The sequence below is a fragment of the Oncorhynchus mykiss genome, chromosome 26 (assembly GCF_057628025.1).
Source record: "Oncorhynchus mykiss isolate SJ-2025 chromosome 26, ASM5762802v1, whole genome shotgun sequence".
NCBI classification, from domain to species: Eukaryota; Metazoa; Chordata; class Actinopteri; order Salmoniformes; family Salmonidae; genus Oncorhynchus; species Oncorhynchus mykiss.
In genome coordinates this window covers 37,238,549-37,244,548 of record NC_143047.1, presented here as the reverse complement: position 1 = coordinate 37,244,548, position 6,000 = coordinate 37,238,549, and the positions used below count along the sequence as shown (strand labels likewise).

Genomic DNA, 6,000 nt, shown 5'->3' with positions numbered 1-6,000 from the left:
TTGGTCTCTGTTAAAGAATTCGAAACCGATAAAATGAATGGTGTGTGTGTGCGCGAAAGTGTGAGCGAGACCAAGAAGGGGAGACAGAGAGATTAAGGGGGAAATGTAACACTTAAAAACATATTCTCGGTCTTTTCATATTCTAAATGTCTAAAAAGCGAAATACTTATCATGTAAATGAGGTTGGAGGTGGAGGCGTTATTTAACGTTGTAATCGTCCTGAATAACGTATAGCGAGCGAGGCGGTTTCGGGTCGACTTTGCAGTTACGTCACTGTGGTGCGAGAAGGGACTTCGGAGAAGCAAGAGGACACCAGACGTTAGTAGTAGGAGCCAAATGATACCGTGGAAACGAGAGGTAGACGTTTAGCGCTCCGGGAACTGTTTTCATGCTGCACAAACCACGAGGTAGGCCTAATAAAATATTTCATCCTTATTGATAACTTTGAAATGTTTATTTATTTATTACGAAATCATGTCACAGCTTTTGTTTCGTTTTCCAGTAAGCCTAACACAAAATATTAGAGAAAGTGCTTTGATTTTGCTATAGTTTGTGTCAATACATAACTGTTTAGGCCATGGAGCGGAATAGATCCAAATGATTTATAGTTGAAATGTATTCTATAAGCCTATGGCTCTGTTTTTAGATGTAACCTAGATGGGTCACATCCCAGTCAACTAAACTATATAGCCTGTAATTGCTCAACATTGTATATATTGTTTCCTAATGTAATAATTAACAGTTCATATTTTCAAATAATTAATTCATTACCATAGCTATATACATTATTAGGCTACTTTCAGAGTCTTTTTTTCTTCGGAGGAACAACAGTATTTCTGATTCCAATGATTTATGGCAGTGCAGTTTCTCAGCTCTTGTAGGCTATAGGCATAATCTGCAGTGAGAGGTATTTAGACAAATTCAAACTGCATGGGTTTTAGATGTACGTTAGTAGTTTCCTTCAGGCTCTATCAGTTGTGACTAGTCTGAGCGCGTAGAGGAATGAACGTCACAGAACCAAGCCTAGTTTACTTTCTGTCTGATGCCTGTTGCTTTTTTGTCATTCTTCGAAATATTCTTCTTAATAGGTTATAAAAAAAATAATCATGTAAAACTCCAAGGTCTTCTACCTGAGCCTAATTATTTCCAATAGGTACACTTCCGGCTACAGCAGATAGTCTCCCCTATCAGTCCACAAATCAACGCGTTCCGTTTGGGAGTAAGTATGCGGTGATACTGTTCCCATTGGGATTATTTACCTGCATGGTGTGCAAACACACCGCTCTCTGTTGCCCTTGACCGAATAGAGCGAATTCCCCCCTGATGCAACGCGCCCGCCAGAGGAGGGAAGGAGAGCTGGGGACTGGGGGAGGGCGGGGAAGTGGGATATTTGGCGACAGCTATGCAAACTGGCTCCAATCTCAGTTAGGGCGGGCAAACCGAGGTGACAGACCATTCCGATTCCCAGGATTGTTTTCATCCGCACATCGACCCCGTGAACTCCTCAACTCGAGTGATGCTGACATTGAGTAGATCCGGATTACTGTACCAGGATCCCCAGACGGCTTTTCCAGATGGTCGCCCTCTAATAACGCTTTCTTAACCCCCAAATTAAGGATTCCACTCTAATGCAGTTTACAGTAATTTATCCAGTAATGGGGTTTTCTGGGTGTTAAACCAATGAATGTCTTGTAATCCTGTGTAATTGTATTTCACCCTCATGTCTTTTTCCAGGCCTGCATTAGGCTGCTATTACATTGTCATCAATATCAGCCTGGGGGTTCTTTGTTAGTCATTTAAGCAGCTATCAACCATGCTGTGATGGTCATGTCAGGTTATCTACCATGCTGTGATGGTCATGTCAGGTTATCTACCATGCTGTGATGGTCATGTCAGGTTATCTACCATGCTGTGATGGTCATGTCAGGTTATGTACCATGCTGTGATGGTCATGTCAGGTTATCTACCATGCTGTGATGGTCATGTCAGGTTATCTACCATGCTGTGATGGTCATGTCAGGTTGGTCATGTCAGGTTATCTACCATGCTGTGATGGTCATGTCAGGTTATCAACCATGCTGTGATGGTCATGTCAGGTTATCTACCATGCTGTGATGGTCATGTCAGGTTATCTACCATGCTGTGATGGTCATGTCAGGTTGGTCGTGTCAGGTTATCTACCATGCTGTGATGGTCATGTCAGGTTATCAACCATGCTGTGATGGTCATGTCAGGTTATCTACCATGCTGTGATGGTCATGTCAGGTTATCTACCATGCTGTGATGGTCATGTCAGGTTATCTACCATGCTGTGATGGTCATGTCAGGTTATATACCATGCTGTGATGGTCATGTCAGGTTATCTACCATGCTGTGATGGTCATGTCAGGTTATCTACCATGCTGTGAAGGTCATGTCAGGTTATCTACCATGCTGTGATGGTCATGTCAGGTTATCTACCATGCTGTGATGGTCATGTCAGGTTATCTACCATGCTGTGATGGTCATGTCAGGTTATATACCATGCTGTGATGGTCATGTCAGGTTATCTACCATGCTGTGATGGTCATGTCAGGTTATCTACCATGCTGTGAAGGTCATGTCAGGTTATCTACCATGCTGTGGTGGTCATGTCAGGTTATCTACCATGCTGTGATGGTCATGTCAGGTTATCTACCATGCTGTGATGGTCATGTCAGGTTATCTACCATGCTGTGATGGTCATGTCAGGTTATCTACCATGCTGTGATGGTCATGTCAGGTTATCTACCATGCTGTGATGGTCATGTCAGGTTATCTACCATGCTGTGATGGTCATGTCAGGTTATCTACCATGCTGTGATGGTCATGTCAGGTTATCTACCATGCTGTGATGGTCATGTCAGGTTATCTACCATGCTGTGATGGTCATGTCAGGTTATCTACCATGCTGTGATGGTCATGTCAGGTTATCTACCATGCTGTGATGGTCATGTCAGGTTATCTACCATGCTGTGATGGTCATGTCAGGTTATCTACCATGCTGTGATGGTCATGTCAGGTTATCTACCATGCTGTGATGGTCATGTCAGGTTATCTACCATGCTGTGATGGTCATGTCAGGTTATCTACCATGCTGTGATGGTCATGTCAGGTTATCTACCATGCTGTGATGGTCATGTCAGGTTATCTACCATGCTGTGATGGTCATGTCAGGTTATCTACCATGCTGTGATGGTCATGTCAGGTTGGTCATGTCAGGTTATCTACCATGCTGTGATGGTCATGTCAGGTTATCAACCATGCTGTGATGGTCATGTCAGGTTATCTACCATGCTGTGATGGTCATGTCAGGTTATCTACCATGCTGTGATGGTCATGTCAGGTTGGTCGTGTCAGGTTATCTACCATGCTGTGATGGTCATGTCAGGTTATCAACCATGCTGTGATGGTCATGTCAGGTTATCTACCATGCTGTGATGGTCATGTCAGGTTATCTACCATGCTGTGATGGTCATGTCAGGTTATCTACCATGCTGTGATGGTCATGTCAGGTTATATACCATGCTGTGATGGTCATGTCAGGTTATCTACCATGCTGTGATGGTCATGTCAGGTTATCTACCATGCTGTGAAGGTCATGTCAGGTTATCAACCATGCTGTGATGGTCATGTCAGGTTATCTACCATGCTGTGATGGTCATGTCAGGTTATCTACCATGCTGTGATGGTCATGTCAGGTTATCTACCATGCTGTGATGGTCATGTCAGGTTATGTACCATGCTGTGATGGTCATGTCAGGTTATCTACCATGCTGTGATGGTCATGTCAGGTTATCTACCATGCTGTGATGGTCATGTCAGGTTATCTACCATGCTGTGATGGTCATGTCAGGTTATCAACCATGCTGTGATGGTCATGTCAGGTTATCTACCATGCTGTGATGGTCATGTCAGGTTATCTACCATGCTGTGATGGTCATGTCAGGTTGGTCGTGTCAGGTTATCTACCATGCTGTGATGGTCATGTCAGGTTATCAACCATGCTGTGATGGTCATGTCAGGTTATCTACCATGCTGTGATGGTCATGTCAGGTTATCTACCATGCTGTGATGGTCATGTCAGGTTATCTACCATGCTGTGATGGTCATGTCAGGTTATATACCATGCTGTGATGGTCATGTCAGGTTATCTACCATGCTGTGATGGTCATGTCAGGTTATCTACCATGCTGTGAAGGTCATGTCAGGTTATCTACCATGCTGTGATGGTCATGTCAGGTTATCTACCATGCTGTGATGGTCATGTCAGGTTATCTACCATGCTGTGATGGTCATGTCAGGTTATCTACCATGCTGTGATGGTCATGTCAGGTTATCTACCATGCTGTGATGGTCATGTCAGGTTATCTACCATGCTGTGATGGTCATGTCAGGTTATCTACCATGCTGTGGTGGTCATGTCAGGTTATCTACCATGCTGTGATGGTCATGTCAGGTTATCTACCATGCTGTGATGGTCATGTCAGGTTATCTACCATGCTGTGATGGTCATGTCAGGTTATCTACCATGCTGTGATGGTCATGTCAGGTTATCTACCATGCTGTGATGGTCATGTCAGGTTATCTACCATGCTGTGATGGTCATGTCAGGTTATCTACCATGCTGTGATGGTCATGTCAGGTTATCTACCATGCTGTGATGGTCATGTCAGGTTATCTACCATGCTGTGATGGTCATGTCAGGTTATCTACCATGCTGTGATGGTCATGTCAGGTTATCTACCATGCTGTGATGGTCATGTCAGGTTATCTACCATGCTGTGATGGTCATGTCAGGTTATCTACCATGCTGTGATGGTCATGTCAGGTTATCTACCATGCTGTGATGGTCATGTCAGGTTATCTACCATGCTGTGATGGTCATGTCAGGTTATCTACCATGCTGTGATGGTCATGTCAGGTTATCTACCATGCTGTGATGGTCATGTCAGGTTATCTACCATGCTGTGATGGTCATGTCAGGTTATCTACCATGCTGTGATGGTCATGTCAGGTTATCTACCATGCTGTGATGGTTATGTCAGGTTATCTACCATGCTGTGATGGTCATGTCAGGTTATCTACCATGCTGTGATGGTCATGTCAGGTTGGTCATGTCAGGTTATCTACCATGCTGTGATGGTCATGTCAGGTTATCAACCATGCTGTGATGGTCATGTCAGGTTATCTACCATGCTGTGATGGTCATGTCAGGTTATCTACCATGCTGTGATGGTCATGTCAGGTTGGTCGTGTCAGGTTATCTACCATGCTGTGATGGTCATGTCAGGTTATCAACCATGCTGTGATGGTCATGTCAGGTTATCTACCATGCTGTGATGGTCATGTCAGGTTATCTACCATGCTGTGATGGTCATGTCAGGTTATCTACCATGCTGTGATGGTCATGTCAGGTTATATACCATGCTGTGATGGTCATGTCAGGTTATCTACCATGCTGTGATGGTCATGTCAGGTTATCTACCATGCTGTGAAGGTCATGTCAGGTTATCTACCATGCTGTGATGGTCATGTCAGGTTATCTACCATGCTGTGATGGTCATGTCAGGTTATCTACCATGCTGTGATGGTCATGTCAGGTTATCTACCATGCTGTGATGGTCATGTCAGGTTATCTACCATGCTGTGATGGTCATGTCAGGTTATCTACCATGCTGTGATGGTCATGTCAGGTTATCTACCATGCTGTGGTGGTCATGTCAGGTTATCTACCATGCTGTGATGGTCATGTCAGGTTATCTACCATGCTGTGATGGTCATGTCAGGTTATCTACCATGCTGTGATGGTCATGTCAGGTTATCTACCATGCTGTGATGGTCATGTCAGGTTATCTACCATGCTGTGATGGTCATGTCAGGTTATCTACCATGCTGTGATGGTCATGTCAGGTTATCTACCATGCTGTGATGGTCATGTCAGGTTATCTACCATGCTGTGATGGTCATGTCAGGTTATCT

At 44.2% G+C, this 6,000-nt stretch overlaps 1 protein-coding gene across 1 annotated transcript in view; it reads left to right on the top strand.

Annotated features, from left to right (window-relative positions):
* Positions 1–265: 265 nt before the first annotated feature.
* LOC110506192 (DEP domain-containing protein 7) overlaps positions 266–6,000 on the top strand; it is a 34,888-nt gene continuing 29,153 nt past the window's right edge. Inside the window, exon 1 of the mRNA XM_090222914.1 lies at positions 266–407. The gene's annotated coding sequence lies outside the window, so the exon portion shown is untranslated. The remainder of the gene's footprint in view (positions 408–6,000) is intronic.